At 34.5% G+C, this 21,771-nt stretch overlaps 1 protein-coding gene across 3 annotated transcripts in view; it reads left to right on the top strand.

Moving 5' to 3' along the window:
* TBC1D5 (TBC1 domain family member 5) overlaps positions 1-21,771 on the top strand; it is a 375,466-nt gene that overhangs the window by 73,387 nt on the left and 280,308 nt on the right. For all 3 annotated transcript variants that reach the window (XM_084903302.1, XM_084903300.1, XM_084903301.1), the window contains exon 3: positions 14,458-14,661. The gene's annotated coding sequence lies outside the window, so the exon portion shown is untranslated. The remainder of the gene's footprint in view (positions 1-14,457; positions 14,662-21,771) is intronic.

The raw sequence follows: 21,771 nt of genomic DNA, 5'->3' as shown, positions 1-21,771 counted from the left end.
ATATCAAGAAACCCAGTTATAAAGATAAATAATTTCTAATTTTGTAATGTTTTCCTTGGTAAGGAATGAGGAAAATAGTCGTGTGTAATGTAGAACTTGGTTAAATGACAATGCTATGCCCAGGGAAAGCCATACAATCTTTGACCACACAATAGGTCACTCTTTAAACTCTTAATTTTGTTACTCAAAATACATAGTGAATATTAGTTTTAGCATGCGCATGGTTTAAGTTGTATATGATCTGATTTATTATTTTTTGAATTGACTTTGTAGTTTAAAATTTTATTATATTGACTTAATCCTTTTTTCTTTACTTCTATGAGTTCAATATCAAGCTAAAAGTATAGAATGGGGGAAAATTCTCAAAGCCTGAAAGAAAATCTGTAAGAATAAAAATTTTGAATAATTATGATCAGTGTTGTGGTGTATGCCCACAACAGCAGTCGGTTTAATCAGTTTTATGTTTCGGGATGGTTTTATTAAAATCACTGCTGCTGTAAATAATCATCGAGAAAGATGTTTAGTAAATAATCATTTAGTATATATGCCACTTTTTGGGCGAAGGCAGGGCAATAGTTTCTCGTTGTAGCCTTGTGAGTGTAAGAAAAGTTGGAGACAGTTCCTGACCACCATAGAAATCAGTGTGTTTCTGTGTTGTTGGCATTTAGAAATAGAAGTAGAATGAGAATTCAGACTAAAAAGTTATTTTGTACATGCACTTTTATGACTACCTCCAGAAAACTGCTATTTCTAAAGAAAAATAATTGTCAGTAGATAATGATGATTTTAGTAACTTCTTTTTATTGTACAATGTTTTTATTTTATAAATGAATGAAAGCTCAATTTTTTCCTATGGGAGAATTTATATTTTTGAAAAGCAATTTGAAAGAATAGCATTGGCTACTTACAAGTTATGGTCCTCAACTTTTTATCCTAACATTTTATCTTCCTTTGGACCTCTGTTAATGATGTTCTAAGCAAACCTGTGGCTTAAATTACCATCCATATTGCAGTTATACTGAGAGGAACATCTCTAGTCTACACCTGTCTTCTGAGATTCAGATGTACATGTCTACCTGCCTATCTGGTGTCCATTTCCACTTTGAGATGTCTAAGTCACTTAATAATATAAGTTCTAGTCCTTTCTCTCACATGCCTTCAGTTTTATTTAAGTGACTAATATCATCATATATCTCATTTTATGGGCTACAAATCTGAATGTCATTCTTGATTCTTCTTTTTCACTCACACATTTACCTGCTGCATTATCAGGTTCTGTTCAGTTTTTCTCTCCACTCCCTCTAGTTTTCTCTAATTTGAAGGAAAGTGGGACCCTGTAGGCCAGAAGAAACTGTGAATAAGGAATAGAGATGTTATATTTGTAAAATACATAATGAGAAGTTATACAACTAAGAGCAGATATAACCTTATAGCTCCATTGTCAAGAATATTGTTTGCAAGAATAAGGAGTTTGGGTGGTTACAAGTTGTTCATAGATAAATAAGATGATCAGATATATTTGCAATACTTAGTAAGATTGAAAAAAAAGGGAAGGTACTGCAAATGGGAGACTAGTTAGGAAATTAGCCCTATTAGCAGCTTTGTTAAGAGATATTAAGTGCTTATATTAGTACATGACATTGGAGAATAAAACAGTAAATTTGGTGTTATGAAGTAAGATTTAGCCACAATGTGGATATGAAGATGCAAAAGAGACAAGTATTGAAGACTAAGATTTCCATACAGCCGAAACCGGTTTGGCTCAGTGGTAGAGCGTCAGTCTGCGGACTGAAAGGTCCCAGGTTCGATTCCGGTCAAGGGCATGTACATTGGTTGCAGGCACATCCCCAGTAGGGGATGTGCAAGAGACAGCTGGTCGATGTTTCTCTCTCATCAACGTTTCTAGCTCTCTATCCCTCTCCTCCTCTCTGTAAAAAAATCAATAAAATATATTTTTTTAAAAAAGAAAAAGATTTCCTTTCAACGAGATGCATGTGTAATAGACAGTTTTGGGGAAAGATACTTAGTTCTGTGTCGATACATTGCTTATTAGGTGCTGATATGGAATATCAGGTGGAGACATTTAGGGAATGATTGGAGATAGTGAGTAGGTTTTTTTGTTAATGGTAGTTCCATCTGATATTATAGGGTCTCTCCAGAGCATTGTTGAGAAGTCATTTGAGGCAGCACCCAACCAAATGGCAATATCTACTTTGGGTGTAATGTACATGCCAGTATGGTCTAGTTCTTGGGATCCAAGCCAGAACTAGAGACATCAGGGCAGAAGTAAATGGTTGGAGTCATGAATGAGACTACTAAGCCAAAAAAAAAAAAAAAAAAAGGTGGTGGTGGTGGTAGAATAAAATAAGAAAGGAATCAGCCAAAGACAGATGTAGTGGAACTTCTACATGTGGATAAGATGGCATTGTCAGAATTGATGAATGGGTCTACTGTAGGAAAAAGATATAGAAACAGGGGAAGTAGGATTTTAGAAAGGAGATCCTGGTATTAAGGCTACAGAGAAATTAGGAAGTATAAATCTTGGGAATGGAAATTACATTTGGACCATGAGAGAACAATTTTAGTAATTTAAAAAGGCAGGAGTTAGGTAAAAAGGAATTTGTATTTTTGTAAATATGATATTGAAGAAAAATGTTCCATAAGAAAAATGGGAAGAATTTTTGAAAAGTTAAACAATTGTCCAATTCTTTTTTTCCAAATCACCAACTTACTCCATGCACAAGAATAAACTGAAAATTGGTAAAAGACTTAAATGTAAGTTGCCAAACCATAAAGGTCCTAGAAGAAAACATAGGCAATAAAATCTCAGTCATGTTTTCTGGTAATATTTTTGCCAATATATCCTAGGGCAAGGGAAACAATGGGAAAAGTAAACAAATGGGACTACATTAAACTAAAAAGCTTTTGCTCTGCAAAAGAAACCATCAACAAAATGAAAAGGGGACCCATTGTATGGGAAAAGGTATTTGCCATTGATACATCTGAGAAGGGGTTAATTTCCAAAATATATTAAAAAAAAAAAAAGCACTTATACAAGTCAATACCAGGAAGATAAACAATCCAATTAAAAAATGGGCAAAGGACCTGAATACACACTTCTCCAGAGAGGATATACAGATGGGCAATAGACATATAAAAAAGTGCTCAATGTCACTAATCACAGAGATACAAATTAAAACCACAATGAGATATCACCTTATACCTGCCAGAATGGCTACCATGAACAAATCAACAAATAACATGTTGCTAACGAGGATGTGGAAAAAGGGAGCCCTTAAGCATTGTTGGTGGGAATACAAACTGCTACAACCACTGTGGAAACAGTATGGAGGGTCCTAAAAAATTAAAACGGCACTGCCTTTTGACCCAGAGATTCTACTTCTGGGACTATATCCTAAGATTTCTGAAACACTAATTGAAAGAATATATGCACTCTTATGTTCATTCCAGCATTATTTACAATAGCCAAGATCTGGAAACAGCAGTCTCCTTCCATCATGGGAGGCAATGGATATGTGAAGCAATGTCACCCCAATAAATTCAATAAAAGTAAAGAAACCTGTTGACACCTTAGTCTTGGACTTCTAGCTGTTGCAGTTGTGAGAAAAGAAATTACTGTTGTTTGAGATAAAACAAAAAAAAAAAACAAAAAAAATAAGTTAGACAATTAGTCACATAATACCAGTCCTTCTCTAGACTTTGAAAATGTCTACAAAATGTGAAATAAATAAGTGATAATTTAAAAAAATCTCTCATGGATTAGAAACCATATTAGAGGTAGGAAATGAAAAGTATGGTTAAATTGGCCACATTAAATGGAGTGGTATATAGAAACAGTGGGAGCCCTTTGGAAGCCGACAGTAAAACATTCCAGACTTAGGTATAGGAAGCAAAATTCTGGTAAAGCAAATGGTAAGTAAGTGCAGGAACACTGCTGAAGGCTGCAGGCTGTCCAGGGACCTGGAAAGTGCTCTCATTTTTTGCAGTTGCAAAGTGATTCTTTACATAAATTGAAGTATGTTTCACTAAGAATAATGAGCTCTGACTCGCTTATTCTGATATAGGAAATAAATTATAGTCTGTATTGGAGATATTTTAGAATATACTTAGAGATATTGGGCCACTCTGGCCCAATATATTGTATTTTTATTGATTTCAGATAGGAAGAGAAGAGTGAGAAATAGAAACACCAAATGATGAGAGAGAATCATTGATTGGCTGCCTCCTCCTGCACATCCCACACTGGGGATTGAGAGCACAACCTGGGCATGTGCCCTAACCAGGGATTGAACTGTGACCTTCTTGGGTCATAGGTAGACACTCAACCACTGAGCCACTGGCCAGGCAAAATGAAGATATTTTAATTATAGAGGCAATTTGGTATAAGAATAGAATGCAATGAAAATGCAACAGATCTCTGTAGTGGGGTACCTTATCCCATTGTTGTTAAACTTCATAAATGTGTAGTTCTGGTTAGTGACTCTTAGTAAAGACTTAATGCAACTGTATAAGGCAACAAAAAGGTACGAGATAATCATGGATCAGGGAAAGTAGACATATTAAGTTAAAATAAGAAATGCAGCAAACTTTCTGAATTCTTGGATGTCTTAAGTTGACTCTCATATCTGAAAACATGACTTTGTTTCCCGCAACCCCACCTTTTTTTAAAAAAAAAACAACTTATTTTACCTTTTATTTTATTTTATCTTATTATTGCTGTCTTGAAGTTTTAGTATAATCTCCAGAAAAAGTGATAGTGGGGTGGGGTGGGGTGGTTCAGTGGTTCAGTGGTTCAATGGCTCGGTGTTTGAGTGTTGACCCACCATCAACCCATACACCAAGAGGTCCTTTGTTTGATTCCTGGTCAGGACGCATGCCTGGGTTGTGGGCTCTTTCTCCACTGGGGGGCGTGCAGGAGGCAGCCGACTGATAATGTTTCTCTCTTATCAGTGTTTCTCTTCAATGTTTCTATCTTTCTCACTCTAAAATAAATGAAAATATATTTGAAAAAAGTGATAGTGGGCATCTATGTTTTATTTATTTATTTTAAAAAGGTAATGTCTCTGATGTATCACCATTATGTATTCTATTTCTTATAGATTTTTTAAAAGATTTGTTTCATTCACTTCATTACTTTAAGGTAGTTTTTTTTTAATAGTTAAAAAATAATTAAAAAATCATGAATGGTGTTGAATATTATAAAAAATGTTTTCTGCATCTTATGAAATGATGTGATAGCTTTGCTACTAAGAGGTTGGTTGCATAATATGCAGTATTTTAATAACATAAAACCTTCAGTAAACAAAAAGATTGTTAGTCTATTCTCCAGGAAATGAGCAGTCTTTTTTCTCCTTGATTACTGTAAGCCCATTTTGAATCTTATGGACTGTGGTACTGATTGCAGCTCTTCTGAAGTCAAGTCAGTAGGAATGAAACAGAGGATCAATAGGGCCAGCTATGAATTTGCAAATATATTCTAGTTTTTTAATTTTTTTTCTTTAAGCTTAAATTTGGTTTCTTTTTCTTTTTTAAAAATTTATTTATTGATTGATTATTGTCTCACATAATTGTCCTTATCCCCCATTCCCATCCCAAACCCCTCCCCACATATGCCCCCACCCTCCTGTTGTCCATGGCCACTGGCTAGGCCCATATGCATGCACACAAGTCCTTTGGCTGATCTCTTCACCTTACCCCCACCCTCCCCTACTTTCCCTCTGAGGTTTGAGAGTCTGATCGCTGCTTCACTTTCTCTGGGTCTGTTTTTGTTCATCAGTTTATGTTGTTCATTATTTCCTCTAGATGTGTGAGATCATGTGATCCAAGAAACACCCTTGTAAGAATCTAAACTGTGACAAGCCATAATGGTTATGCTGAGAGCCAAATGAATCAGTCTGTAGTGAGTTCCTTTCTCGGCCAACAGTTCTTTTGAGTCCCAATTTCAATGTCAAATAGTTCCTTATGTGTACATGTCAGCTATGATATTTCAGATCTGGTTGATGGACAAATGGTGGTAATGCAGGTTGACCATCTCTGGTTTGGTCCTGGGCATCCTTCAGCAACACGCAGCTGCTGTCTGCTGGTATAGCGAGGTGTCCTCAGCATCTTCCATCTCTGAATTGTGTCTCTTCTGTCTTCATGGCTGGGTTTCTTTTTATTCATAAACTTGGATAACTGCAGGTTTCAGGTATAAAAAATAAAATATTTATAGTTAGATGCAGGTACATTAAGTTGTTAATTAGAATGAGTACAGAAAGATAGAAAATGTGGGTTCAAATTTACATGGAGTTCCAAGTAAAAAAATCCCTCATGTTTGAGGGAGGCCATGAGGCACATAGGTCAGTATGTAAAACTTTAAATTGGATTAAATCTGTATTCCATTTTTATTCACTACCATATGTGGAATTTTTTTTAATAGTGTACACTAGATGTTATTGAGAAAATATTTTAAATTGTAGTTTGTATTAATGGTTTGTAATTACCTCAGTCTAATGATAGTCTTTTAACTTCTTGCAAATAATGAAGGTTTAAAAATTATTACTTTAATAAATAATTACCTGACTCTTTAGATCGCTTTTCTTTTCTGAAATATTACCTGTATATTACTTTCCAAAAAGATGTTCTAGAAAATGCCTGATTTAATTTTAATAGCAATAGCAGCTTTTACATGGTTAATCATTTTCTCCAGTAAAATTGAATTAACTGTTGGAGGGGAATTTGATTAAGATATTTCTTTTTAGTTTTTCCCTCTTTCTTACTATGTTCTGCAGCATAGCCAGAGTAGGGATTACCTGTCCTTTCTGAAGCTATGGGTGTATATCAAGAATTTTCTTTGGGGTGTTGTTATTATTTACTAGTTCTGGCTTATTTTCAGTTGTTGTTTTTGTTTAATATAGAAATGACCTGTTTATCAAAGTGTATGCTTTGATTTTAACAAAAATATTTTTTAAATGTCTGACCTGAACCTTATCAAAGTTTATGATTTTGTAAAGTGCGTTATTTGACTTTTCTCTTGTGAAGAATAGTCTGTCATTTAAGTATATTAAATTAAGCATTTCTTATGCTAATGATTTTATTTCAAAAATGATTATATTAAAATTTCTATATAAATTAATTAATACTTTTCCTTTTAAAAATAATGTATTAGTTTTTTATTTTGGTGTAGCATTAATGATAATATTATGTCCTATATATCATAACTGTAAAGATTTTAGTAAAATAATAGAATAAAAATGCTTGATGAAAATTCCACTGACCCTACTGTGGGAGAGGCAGGAAGGAGGCAGTAGGGTAGTGATAGAATAAAAGACCTCCTTTTCTTGTGTTCTAGTCTAGCGATTTTCAAACTTTTTCATCGCATGGCACACATAAACTAATAACTAAAATTCTGCAGCATACCAAAAATATATATATTTTTGCCGATCTGACTAAAAAAAGGCATACTTTTGATTCATTCACACTAGATGGCTATTGTTGTGTTGGATGTTGTCATTTTTTAAAATGTTTATTTGCTGTAAAGCCGATGGTCTTAGGTTCTACAGTAGAAGGGCAGTTGTAAGTTTAAAAGTACATTTTACATGTTGATAGTCTTTAGATGAGGCTACTTCTGAATGTTTTCAGTGAAATTAAGTATTATTTCAATGAGTATTTATGCCATTGTCAAAAAAGCAGCAACACTTTTAGATTAGGTAATGTAATCTTTAGAGCTTTTTACCCTTCCACAAATACTGCTCTGGGAAATGGCCTGGTATTCACTCAGTTTATGCAGTGAGTGGTTCACTGGGAAGGATGTACTTCGGAGTAGGTTACCAGCCTTTTTAAAGGCTTCAATAGCGTTACTGAAATCTGTTCTTATAGGAGTCTGATAGTTAACCATGCATTTGCTGTCACCTCTCCCTTCTGTTCAATTGGATAATTGGATGAGGGAAATAACTGTAATATAAACACAAAAGACTTTGAGGATTTTTTTTTCTTCTTAATGAGAGAGAGAGAGAGAGAGAGAGAGAGAGAGAGAGAGAGAGAGAGAGAGAGAGAGAGAGAGAGAGAAAGAGAGAGAGAGAGAAAGAGAGAGAGGGAGAGAGAGAGAGAGCGCGCTCATTGGTACACTTCTGTATCCATTCATTAGTTAACTCTTGAAGGTGCCCTGGTCAGGTACTAAACCTGAAACCTTGGAGTATCAACCCTCCAGATATTGGCCAGGGCCAAGGATCATTTCTTAAAAGGCTGACTTTGGGTGTTATTTATTAGTTTTTTTAATGTCCTAAGAATCACGTGTCTTATTTGGGTTTCTGACCTTAGAGAGTAATAACCAATTGCCTCAGAGTTCTTATTGAATTTCTAGTATGCAAAAAAACAACAACACAAAAAACATTATTTAAAAAAACGAATAAGACTAGAAGTGTTAGTAATAAAACCAAAAGTTCTGATAATAAAACCAAAAGTTTTGGTATACTATATCTCATTTATGATTTTCTTTTCATTTTACCAATTTATAGTTTTTTAACCTCAGGGAGCATTTTTCTTAAGAGTCTTTGAATATACATAGTTTTACACATTTTATTGCAATATGACACCAAGAGTAATATTTTTTCTTGGAATCTTTAAATAAATTGAAAGTGTTTTTTGAAGAATACATTTAAAAAGTTGCCATTATAAGTGGCAAAAGAATGACATGTAATTTAAATGAATTCACTGCTGTTTATTGAGTTAGTAGACTAAAAGCACTGACACGTGTGATCTTACTGTATTTATTTTGCTGGAGTGTTAGTTTGTTGTTGTTTTTTTTACCCATCCTCCTCTCTCCTCCTCTTAGCGTATTATCTGTAATTGTGGGTCCATTTCTGTTTTGTTTATTCTCATTTTATTTTAGATTCCACATATAATTGAAAGCACGAGGTATTTGTCTTTGACATATCATTTAGTATAATAATGCTCTGTAGGCTCATCTGTTCATCTACTCATGGACAACTAGGTTGCTTCCATATTTTGGCTATTGTAAATAATGCAATGAACATGGGGGGAGGGGCATATATCTTTTCTAATTACTGTTTTGTTTTGTTTTTTTGTTTGTTTGCTTGCTGGTTGTTCTTCTTCATATAGATAACCCAAAGTGGAATTGCTGGGTCATTTGGCACTTCTACTTTTAATTTTTTGAGGAATCTTTTTCTTGTTCTTCATAGTGCCTATACCAATTTCCAATCTCACCAACAGTGGTTCCATTTTCTCCACATTCTCACCAGCACTTATTTGCTTTATTTATTTATTTTTAAATGCTAGCCATTCTGACAATTGTGAAGTGATATTTCATTGTTGTTTTGATTTGCATTTTCCTGATGATTAGTGGTGTTGAGCATTTTAAAATATGTTTGTTGCCATATGTATGTCCTCTTTGGAGAAATGTCTATTCAGGTCCTTTTCTCATTTTTTAATTGGATAGTTTCTATTGTTTTTGTTTTTCTTGGTGTTAATCGAGTGTTAGTACCAAACCTACTAAATATGTAGCATAATGAAAACTTTAGTATTCAGCTGAATTATTTATATATATAAGTAATTCAGAGTGAGCAATTACATGAATCATACCTCTCCAATCTCATATTCAACAGTATTTCTTTCAGTCTTTGCTGATCTCTGGACTAAATCAGTCTCCTGTTGTAAAATCTCATGATTCCCCACTGTATATTTTTAATAGCATTTATCTCTGCTTATAATTATGTATTTGTATATTTATTGGGTACTATTGTCTGTTTCCCAAATAAAATGTAAGTTCTTGGCTGAGATAATTTCAATGTCTATAAACAGCCCTGACAATGGAAGAGAAATATTAAATGACTGACTGAAGTACATAACTAGTGATTAATTCTAAAGTGAGGTAAGTATACATGGAGTCACAGTGGTGGCATTTTAAGCATTGTTACTTGGCAATATTTTAGTTATTGTAACATTGGCTTGACCAATGTCTAATTTTATTTTTTCTATTAAAACTAAATATAAGTAATATTTTGAGTTTTGAATTCTCCAGTTCAGATTAAGAGCTTCCAGAAACTGATTGTACTTGAATGAGCTTTAGAATGAGAACTTTCCCCTTTCCTCACATGTACAGAATATTTGAAGTTTACAGTTCAAAAAAGAAATAGTTGGTTGCATATTTCTTGATGTTTACTATATGGAGAGTGTTCATTTATGTTAATTGTCTGAGGCATAAAGATTTTGGAACACTAACAAAACTTACAAAGTCAAAAAAATCATAGTTGTAATGGATTTCTGAGTTCTTATAAAAGTTAAAGAGAAATCAAGATTAATATAAATAATTGGAATTATGTTTTTGTGCTTTTGTTTTTTGTTTTTTGGTATTTGGACCTTAATTTACTGCATGCTTTGTTGGCATATTGAAATGTTCTTATGAAAACCTTAAGATTTCAGTATTTTCTTGAAAATTGGTTTATTTGTTTTTTTACAGTTAAAAATTAGTGCTTTCAATAAGGTTTGGTTTCCATCTATCCTGATTCTTCCTAGGAGTACACAACTTCAAAAGTAAAGAGGCACAGTCAGCAGAAAAAAGAGGTGGTCTGAGCATTTATGCATTAAATATGCATGTTAATTAAGAAAGAAATTAGAAAAATATGAAAACAGATGTTACATAAATTATTGCAGTCCCTGGGCAGCAGTAACTTATACACTGACAATAATTTTTATATATGCATATGTATGTCTATTTCTAGATTTCTCAGTATTTATGCAATTCTATAGAGAATAACTAGAAAAAGAACTGGTATATCCTTTCAGTGAGATTGTGGTAAACATTCCTTCTGCATGTGGATTGTTGAGGAAGACTATTGTACAGGTTGTCTTCGTGTCTCCTGATTCTCCTGTAGTCTTTTTCCTCCCTTCTGGTTTCTGTGATGGTATGTCAATGAGATCTTTTATTGGATATGTCCTATCAGAACAAGAAAAGGAATTACAACCCTAACTGGTTTGGCTCAGTGGATAGAATGTCGGGCTGTGGACTTGAGGGTCCCAGGTTCAATTCCGGTCAAAGGCATGTACCTTGGTTATGGACACATCCCCAGTGGGGGGGGTGCAGGAGGCGGCTGATCGATATTTCTCTCTCATTAATGTTTCTAATTCTCTATCCTTCTCCCTTCCTCTCTGTAAAAAATCAATAAAATATGTTAAAAGAAAGAAAATAAATTACAATCCTACTAGTGTAAGAAATGTAAAATTGACCTGGTTATAAAGTGTGTATTTAGAAACAAAACAAATTACAACTACTCAGGATACTGATTGTAGTGTCAATTTTTCTTTTGGCTACTGTCACACTTTCTGAAGATATAGCCATTGTTCTCTGAATAGTATTGACACATTAGTATGACAGTATATATTGTGTTTCATAAGTACACATTCATCAAATACACATGTGTTGGAATATTTAAAAGATATTTGAAAGTCTTCCACTTTTAAAGAGTAATCCATAGAATAAAAATGGTCTGTATTTTTATAAGGGAAAGATGAGAAATAAAATTGCTAAACCACATTATTTTAGTGATTTAGCAACTTTATTTCTACCATCCAGAAAAACCAAGCAAATATGTTGCTGTTCAAGCAGCTGCTGGCAATATTTAGGTATTTTTCATACATCTATAAAAGGCTAATATGTTAAGTGTCCATCTGACCGGTAGCTATGATGCACACTCACCACCAGGGGAAAGATGCTTAACGCAGGTGCTGTTAAGTTGCAGTGTCTTGGAAACAGCGGTTCTTGGGTGACACACCCTGAAACCAGAGAGGGGGGAGCCTGATTCCTTGTGGGGCCATGCAATTCCACCTTCTGCCATGGGTTATGTTGTTGCTGGAGCACTCTTGGCCCCGAATCTGGTTTACTGTACACTTGCGTTTGCGTTCCACACCCTGTACCACAGCAACTTTGCCCTCTTGCATTCCAGGACCCCTCGGATGTCGGAGAGCTGGTTTTGGCTCGATACCCTCAGGCCTGGCCGAGGGACCCCACCTGCTGGAGGGACCCCGCCCATTCCACAGACACCCTTTGAGCCACTGTGCCACCCCAGGTGCAGCCAACCAGGGAGGGACCATGAGGGGTTGACTCCAGGGCATGTCCAGCCCATTTCACTGAGTCCCGCCCCGCTGGAACCTTCTAATTAATTTCCTTTCAATGTGCATGAATCTATGCACTGGGTCACTAGTATATTATACTAGAAGCCCAGTGTATGAAATTCGTGCATGGTGGGGGGTTCCTCAGCCCAGCCACCACCTTCTCCAACCTGGGATCCCTATCACAATCCAGGACTCCTGGCTCCCAACTGCTGACTTGCCTGCCTTCCTGACTGCCCCTAACAGCTTCTGCCTGCCAGCTTGATCACCCCTAACCACTCCTATGCCAGCCTGATTGATATCTAACTGTTCCCCTGCCAGCCTGTTTGCCCCCAACTTCCCTCCTCTGCCAGCCTGGTTACTCCTAACTGCCCTCTCCTGCACGCTTGATTGCTCCCTTGAAGGCCTAGTCCCTCCCAACTGCCCTCCCCTGCAGACTTGATCACTTCCAACTGCCCTCCCAACTGTCCTCCCCTACTGGCCATCTTGTGGTGGCCATCTTGTGTCCACATGGGAGAATGATCTTTGACCACACGTGAGGCAGCTATCTTGATCTTGTGTGTTGGAGTGATGGTCAATCTTTTATTAGTTAGAGGCCTGGTGCATAGGTGGGGGCCAGCTGGTTTGCCCTAAAGGGTGTCTTGGATCAGGGTGAGGGTTCCCTTGGAGTGTGTGGTGGCCTGGGCAAGGGGCCTGTGGTGGTTTGCAGGCCAGCCTTGCCCCTTGGTGACCCAAGCGGAGGCCCTGGTATCTGGGATATATTTATCTTCTACAATCGGAACTTTGTAGCCTAGAGCAGAGCCAATGGCGGCAGCCATTTCTGTTGGGGTTTATTTACCTTCTATAATTGAAACTTTGTAGCCTGGACTGGAGGCCTAGGCTGGCCAGGGCAGGTGGAAAACTTGGCTTCCTCCATTGCCGGGGGCAACCCTAACCTGCTCTCTCCAGCTCCCTGGCTGCCGCCATTTTTCTTGGGATTTATCTTCTGTAATTGAAACTTTATATCCTTGAGTGGAGGCCTGGGCCAGCCAGAGTGTGTGGAAAGCTTGGCTTCCTCCATTGCCAGGGAAAACCGAGCCAAGCAACTGCTCTCTGTGGTGGCAGCCAGCTTGGTTGGAGGTAATTTGCATACTTGCTCTGATTGGTTGGTGGGCTTGGCTTGTGGGTGTAGCAGAGTGATGGTTAATTTGCATATCACTCTTTTATTAGGTAGGATAATTTAGAAACATGCTGTTTATAACTTTTTCAGATGAGATTGAAAGTTAAAATGAGGAAATGCTGCATTAGAATGTGATAAAACACTCTCTTAATAAAACATGAATTTCATTTACTACAAGAGCATAAAACATTGGAAATCTTTTTAGAGATCAATCCTACATATATTTGTATTCTTCAGAAATTCTGTTTTGTTATTTGGTTTTAGTAGTATATGATGCTAAAATGTAGTTAAGGAATTATTTTTTCTGAATCTTAGTAGATTTCAGTTACTTCTGTTATCCTAATATTTTTCAGTTTTATGTTATTGATTTATGTTTTATATTATATTGCCTAATTACTGTTATCCGTTTTTTATATGCTGAACTACTGATAAACTCTAAAAGATTTTTGGGATTAAAATAAACTAATATAGAATGAAATCTATTGTAGAAGAGAGTGATAATATGTTTAGTAAATTATTATTATTAAGAAGTTCTTTACTTATATTGATAGCTGTTTAAGAAATTCAGTTGTCATTCTTGCAGATTTTATATAGAGAGATATTTGTGTCAGATAATGATTTGTGAAAGTATATTATTAAAGATGATAAGATATTTCGGCAAAAAGATTACGAAATTAATTTTTAATTCACAAATAATATTGCCACACTAATGTCTGTATTTTAATTTTATATCTTATTAATTCCTTGGAATCCACTTTCAATGGAATTTTTTTCATATTTGTTTTCAAATGTCAAATTTCCATTTTTATTTCATGTGATTTTTTGCTTGATATTTTATTATGTATTAATAGAGTAGTGTGTTTATTATTTGAACATTTTTCTGTCATTGCAATGAAATGAAGTTTTATGATTTGTTTTATAGTGAGGTATTTTGCATTTTTTAAATATTATAATACCTTTTATTTTAGGTATTATAAAATTATTCCCTTCCTTCCAGGAGATAAAATAGAAAATAGAAAGAATGATTAGTGACTAGACTTAACACTTGTCCCTAAAAACCTAAAATATAATGACATAAAATTTTTCCAGCCTGCCTTTTACATTTTTGCTCTGGTTTAGGGTTCCTTCTGGAATAGGAATATTTGAAGCTATTTTATTTGTTTATTTTTTAGGTATTTGCTGTTTTTCCAGCGGCTTAGTTGAAGAAGAACTCTGCTGATCTTTATTTACTGATTCTTCTTTACTTCCAATTTTCAACTAAGACCTGTATTTGGAGAAATTTTTGTCCTGAGCCTGAGAAATTCTTTTACACATAACAAGAGCATGCATTTTCAAGTGTCAGTGAGGTTTGTGGATCAATAAAGTTCTTATAAAAGGTAAGCATATTTTTACTCAAAGTGTATCTTTAAAAATTTAATATTAATACCTGCCTTACTTTGTTCAGGCTTTATAACAAAAATACCATAGACTGGGTGACCTGTAAACAACAGAAATTTATTTTTCACCTTTTTGAAGGTTAGAAAGTCCAAGATCAAGGTACGATCAGATTCTGTGTTGGTGAGGACTTACTTCCTGGTTCATAGACAATTACCTTCTTACTGTGTCCTTACATGGTGGAAGGAAGGAGAGAACTTTCTGGTATCTTTTCTTACAAAGACATTAAAGTCATTCATGAGGGCTGCACCCTCATGACTTAATTAAAAAGCATTACTCCTTACACATTGCATTGGGAAGGCAGATTTCAACATCTGAGTTTGGGGGGCATAAACTTTCATTTCAACAATATCCTTGCTGTAATGATGTGTTCATAGATTCCTGTACAAAATAAAATATGTGTATGTATGTATTTGTGGGTGTGCATACACGTGTGTTGATACACTTCTACTGGTTTTTGATTGTAGGATCCCTTAAGGAATAATGTTGCCCTCATACATGGTTATTTAGAATTACCTGACTTGTTTCTGTCCACCTCATATCTATCTGTTCACTAGCTTCCAGTCTTCCTTTTCCTCATTGTTTTCTTTCTCCTTTATCTGAGCCTGCAAAGGGGGCTTTAAAATGTATTGCAATCATCAGACTTAGCACTTTCCTTAGGGAATGCTTTTTGTATCCATCTCTTTCCTTTTTCTTTCTTCCCTCCCTCCAACATTCATTAAATTTCTTAGAGAAGCAAGAATGATTGAACTTAGAGTTAAAGGTATCTTAGTTAAAGTTTAGTCCCTCCCATTAAAAAAAAAATTTTTTTTTTTTTTTTTACCACAATCCATAGTAAGAAATGAAATGTACATTTTAAGTCATTTCCCACAGGTATAAATGTAAAAATGAAACTGAAACAAAAGTTCAGAGTTTTTAGCCTGACTCCCTGGCAGTGCTCTTTTCTGTTATATTTTTGTATGTTTTATTTAATACATGCTGGTGTTTGTAACTAAATTTATTTCCCTATTTAATAGCAGATCACTTTTACAGTTTCAAATACCTTGCCTTAGATCATTTGTACATTTGTTCATGGCTGACGTGTTAGAAAGGTATATGGAATCAGGTAATTTGATGTCTGTCTCAGTCAGGTTGCTTTTATCCTGTCTCCTGTATGCGTCTCATCTTTCTCCATTCAGTACAAGCTATAAAATGATTTGGTGAAAGAACTGAGCAACTGCTGGGAAACTCTAAGATTCTTCTATAGTAAGAATAGATACAAATATTACTCAAAATTTGAATTGGGGAAAATCTGATAGAATCATCCTTATACAAGGAGTGTATTTCTTTATTCTATTCCTTTTTGTCTCACCTACATAAATTATATATGCTAATGTCCTTAAGACATTCTTGGTTTTAAAAAACATTTTTATCTTTTTTACTTCTATATATCAGCTTAGAATAACCCAGATACTTTCCCAAAGTGGTCTCTTCTAGTACCCCCATTTTTTTTTTTAATATATTTTATTGATTTTTCACAGAGAGGAAGAGAGAGGGATAGAGAGCTAGAAACATCGATGAGAGAGAATCATCGATCAGCTGCCTCTTGCACACCCCCTACTGGGGATGCGCCCGCAACCAAGGTACATGCCCTTGACCGGAATCGAACCCGGGACCTTTCAGTCCCCAGGCCGACGCTCTATCCACTGAGCCAAACCGGTCCCGGCTAGTACCCCCATTTTATGTAGCTTTTCTATTCTTTTAAAAGGTTACAAGCATTTTTCTGATTAAAAAAGTAATACGTTGTCATAGGAAGTTTGGTGTGTGTAGGAAAGTAAAAAGAAGGTAAAAATTGTTCCTAATCCAACTATAGCAAAAGCATTTTTGAGAGGGAAATTCATAGTGATAAATTCCTTTTTTTTTTTTAAGAGCTCAAATAAACAATTGAATTTTATACCTCAAGGAACTAGAAATAAAAAGAACAAACTAAGCACAAGGTTTATGAAGAAAGGAAATAAAGAGCAAGAAATGGAGACTAGAATGACAAGAAAAACTATCAATGAAATCGCCATTTATTTTAAAAAGATAAACAAAATAGACAAACCTTTAGCTAGGTGTACTAAGAAAAGAGACAGGACTCAAAATTAGGAATGAAAGAGGAGATATTGGAACTAATGCCACAGAAATACAAAGAATCATAAGTGAATACTATGAACAATTATATACCAACAAATTGGACAACTTAGACGAAATGGATATATATCTAGAAACACATAACCTACCAAGACTGAATCACGAAGAAATAGATAATCTGAACAGATCAATTATTAGGAGGACATTGCTTCAATAATTAAAAATCTCCCAACAGCCCAGCAGGCATGGCTCAGCGGTTGAGGTCACAGTGCGATTCCTGGTCAGGACACATACCTGGGTTGCAGGTTCAATCCCCAGTGTGAGGCATGCAGGAGGCAACTGAACAATAGTTCTCTCTCATCATTGATGTTTCTCTCTCCCTCTCCCTTTCTCTCTGTAATCAATAAAAATATATTTAAACACACACACACACACACACACACACAAACAAACAAAGTACACACAAAAACACCTTCCAACAAAGAAAGGTGCAGCACTACATGGCTTCATTGGTGAATTCTATCAAATATTTAAAGGAGAAATAATGCCAATTCTTCTCAAACTTGTCCAAAATATAGAAGCTAATATTGATGTCTGTCCCTGAACCTTCAATTCCATGCTAATAGTTCTTTTTTCAAGGCAAACTATTATCTCTGTGCGGTTTTATGCTAGTGGTATAATTTGAGTAACACAGAAGGATGGTTCTTCCTAAATATGTTTCATTGAATTGAAATATATATAATATTTATGTGTGTGTGTGTGTGTGTGTGTGTGTGTGTGTGTGTATATATATATATATATATATATATATATATATATATATATATAAATTTTTTATTGATTTCAGAGAGGAAGGGAGAGAGAGAGCTAGAAACATCAATGAAGAGGGAGTCTTTGATTGGCTGCCTCCTGCATGCCCCATACTAGGGAGTGAGCCTGCAACCCAGCCATGTACCCTTACTGGAATTGAACCCAGGACCCTTCAGTTGGCAGACTGACGGTCTATCTCCTGAGCCAGACTGGCTAGTGCTGAATTGAAATATTTTAATTCGAAAGATATTTGGGAATGTAGGGAGAAGTTTGTAAAAGGGTAATTGTTTTTCAATTGACTGTAGCATATTATCAGCTTCAAGATTAGATGCAATGTAAATGCATTTAATGTTATCAACAAATATTAACTATTCACTCTGTGGTAGATACTCAGTTAACACTTAAATAAATGTCATTTTTAAATGTTTTCTTTTAAAAAATGGATCATGTCAAGAAAATCAATTTTTTGGGAAGTTTATTGTGAAATGTTTTAGATTTTTAATATACACGAACTAGACATAACTTTCACTTTTTAATAATGGCTTAACAGCCAACTCAAAATAAAAGTGAAGTGTGGAAAATACAGAATATGTTTCACTTTCTCTTTCTGTTACTCACTTTTAAAAAGACAGTGAACAGTGAAATTGACCTCCTGTTCCTGTAGTTCTGCTAGTCTTCTTGTGGTACCTAGTAGACCTGAAAAGAAGCATCATGAATTGGAAGGAAGAAAGTTATATGAACATGTAATCAGACAAATAGAAAACGGAACCTTTATAATTGAGAACTGACTTTATTTTACATTAAAATTTGAATTTTTAGATTATTCCCATTTAGGAATACTTACTTTATAGTTTATGAACAGCTGACCCACTTAATGGGGATTTAAAAAAATTTTTTATTTGTAATGATTTAGCCATTATGATATTAATGTTTTATTGAGACAGAATGAGGTTTCAGTTATTAAAAATATGTACTCAGAGTTTTATAGAGTGAAAAATAATTTTGCCTCAACTTACAAGTTACTTAATTTCTTCAGAATGTAATGAATATTGGCTGAAGATGTTTTGAAAGCCTTAATTACTTGGAATATATTTGAAACCTCTCTTCTGATGTACTTCTGTGCAAAATGTTACATATTTTTGGATCATATATAGTATAGGCTTAAAGTTTTGAGTTTTCTATTTTCAGTCTTATAAAGTCTTATAAATATATTGGAGCTAAGAAATTTTATCCACATAATTGTTATTCAGCTATAGCTGTCTGGAATAAAGTATCTTGGAATAAGTAGCCATTTTCCATGTGAAAGAGCCATTTGAAAATTGTTTTTCATGTGATACTATGTATTTTAATTTTTATAAATAGCACAGAGGAATTGAAGTATTTATATAGATAAGGATGGTTATCAGTTTAAGTTCAGTAGTATGTTGTTTGATTTTATTAGGCTGTAGATATTTTATAATTTTTAAAAGATATGTTTATTATTTTATAAAATACAAATGCTTTCATTATACTTTGTGTTGATCTAATTTTCTATTGAAGTCACCGATTAAAAGAGAATTGTGTACCAGTGGGGTTCTAAACCTTGACATTATTTTAATCTGATAACAAATGGGTTTAAGTTCATGTGCTTTCAGTTGTTGGCAACAAATCTAAACCTGTATTTTTTGGATTTATGAGGATAAGTCCTGCTTTGGCAATCTTATAGATCCTCAAGAGAATAGTTAAACAGTGATTAATCATTGTTTCTTCACTGAGTGTGCAGAAAAGAATGGAAAAGCTGCATTTCACACTTCTGAAGCAATTAATCCCCATGATCTTAGCCAGGTTTGTCTTGTAGATAAGTCGGGATACAAAACGGTACCTAATTTATCAATGTATGCATGCCATAAAGTATAAAACACACAATTTATTTCATATCATTTATAGTCAAATGTAAAAAAAGAGTGACTTTGCCATATCCAAGAGTGTTTCCTACATTACCTTCATATAAACTAAGTACCAGAGATTACAATGGGATTCCTGTTTATTGTGCACATCTGGTGCAGTCACTATGCATTTTCTCATTCACTTGCTGGCATTTTTAGTGATTGTGGCATAAATCACCTTGCTAATAAGAAACATAAGTGACGGGAAGTCATCTCCTTTTTTTGAACAATGGGAAAAAACATATGGCTTCTTAGACAGGACTTGGCTGTTATAGTATTTATGTGGTATTATATTCTGTATTTAGAATTTCATATTAATTGTAGTGGTTTGATTGAAGGCATTGAACACCCAGGATTTGTGGTCAACGTATTCGTTTTGTAGCATTTTCATAACAAATAAACAAAAAAGGTAAAATCACATGCCTTGTAAAAATTTTTTTAAAAGTAAAAACTACTTTGGGAAGAGTTTTTAGATTAAGATGAATTGAAGAAAATATATAATTTTAAATTGTGTGGATATTTCTAGATGCATAAATATAGATGCATAAATATAGTAATTACAAGTTATAAGGTTTTAAATTATATCTATTTCAAAACATTGCATGGGTAGAGTAAAAATTACTGTCTTTTAGATGCTAAAATTGAATTGACAGTAGTGTGCTTTTCTATACGTAGTTTATTTAAACATGAGTTGCATTTTTTTGATGAATTTTTATTAGTTGGAATCACTTCTGCATATACTACAACTGAAAGTAAAATATGAAGTAATGCTTCGTAAAACATAATATGCCAGTGTAAACTTTAAAGACTATTTCCAGTGAATTTGTTGCTGTTTGTTATAGAATGCTTGCTGTAGGTTTGAAGGTCTTTTTCTTCGTCCTCAATAGTCACTTAATTCTCAAAAGATGGTAAACATAATGGCCTTTCATCCTCATTTGACTTTATAATACTTACCTTCCTATACCTTATCACTTTCCATTTTCTTACTATTGGGTGGCAAGAAAATATTTATTTTGAATGTTTTAATTTCAAATGGAAATTTATTTGTTCAGAGAACTTTATGTCTTTTACAGCTTGTTTTCTATATTACATGTGACTATAAATTAGGTGAATTTTTAAACAAATATATCAAAGCCTATTTATTCAACTGTGTGTGTTATTCCCTTTGAAGTCGTCCCCTTGGGAAGATGTATACATAATCCATTAATCAAAGTATTTTAGGAATGCCTCTTTTTTATTTTTCTTCAGTGGAATTGATATATAGCTGCCCAAAATGGGTACTTTGAAGGGAGATAAGATTCATTATGTGTATATATGTGCTGGTATTTTTGTTTAAAAAAAATCAATCATAATAGCTTGTATTGCAGCCTGTATATATCTTGTAGATAATTGGACACTCTGAATAGAAATAGAGATTTGAAAAATTGCTTGAATTTTAAATAAATGGTCATATTTATCCATTTTGTTTTATAAATCTTTTATAATATTGTCTCAAGGACCATTTGCAGTAGGAGTTCACAAATTGAATAAATGCAGCATAAGGAGGAGGTATTTTATATATTTTTTTTCTGTGTTGCTGCTTGTTTAAAAATCTACTATCCAGATTCTCTAAGGTATAGTGTGCTATTTTTAAAAACATATTTATAACTGAATTGAGACTTTCTTTCTAAATTAAAATAATTTAGAAAATTAACTAAAGTTTATTTAAAAATACCTAAAGTACTTAAAATTACCCAAAGTTTACAACATGCTGCCTTATTACTTGTTCATCTTTATTTCCTTGATGCTTTTAAAGCCTCTTTGCCCCTCCCCTCCTTTTTTGTTCTTTAAAGTATTTAAAAAACATGGGATGTATATGTTGTAAAGATCAGTTTTAAAGTCATCCACTTTTAAATAGATGTATTTATACTAGTGGCCCAGTGCATGAAATTTGTGCATGGGTAGGGTCCCTAGGCCTGGCGGGCAATCGGAGCCTATCGGGGCCTTCCTTCATTCCATGCCGCCCTCTGGTGGTCAGTGCACATCGTAGTAAGCAGTCGAACTCCTGATTAGTCAAACTCCTGAGGGGACTATTTGCATATTAGCTTTTTATTATCTACTAGAGGCCCATTGCACAAAGATTTGTGCAGTAGACCTTCCTTCCCCTGGCTGCCAGCAGGCACCCAGGACTCAGGCCTTTGCTCTGGCCGCCCCCTTCTGTCTTTG

This window comes from Pipistrellus hanaki (assembly GCF_964339955.1).
Source record: "Pipistrellus hanaki genome assembly, chromosome: 13".
Classification (NCBI taxonomy): domain Eukaryota; kingdom Metazoa; phylum Chordata; class Mammalia; order Chiroptera; family Vespertilionidae; genus Pipistrellus; species Pipistrellus hanaki.
The sequence above is the reverse complement of the archived record's forward strand: the minus strand, read 5'-3'. Positions and strand labels throughout refer to the sequence as shown.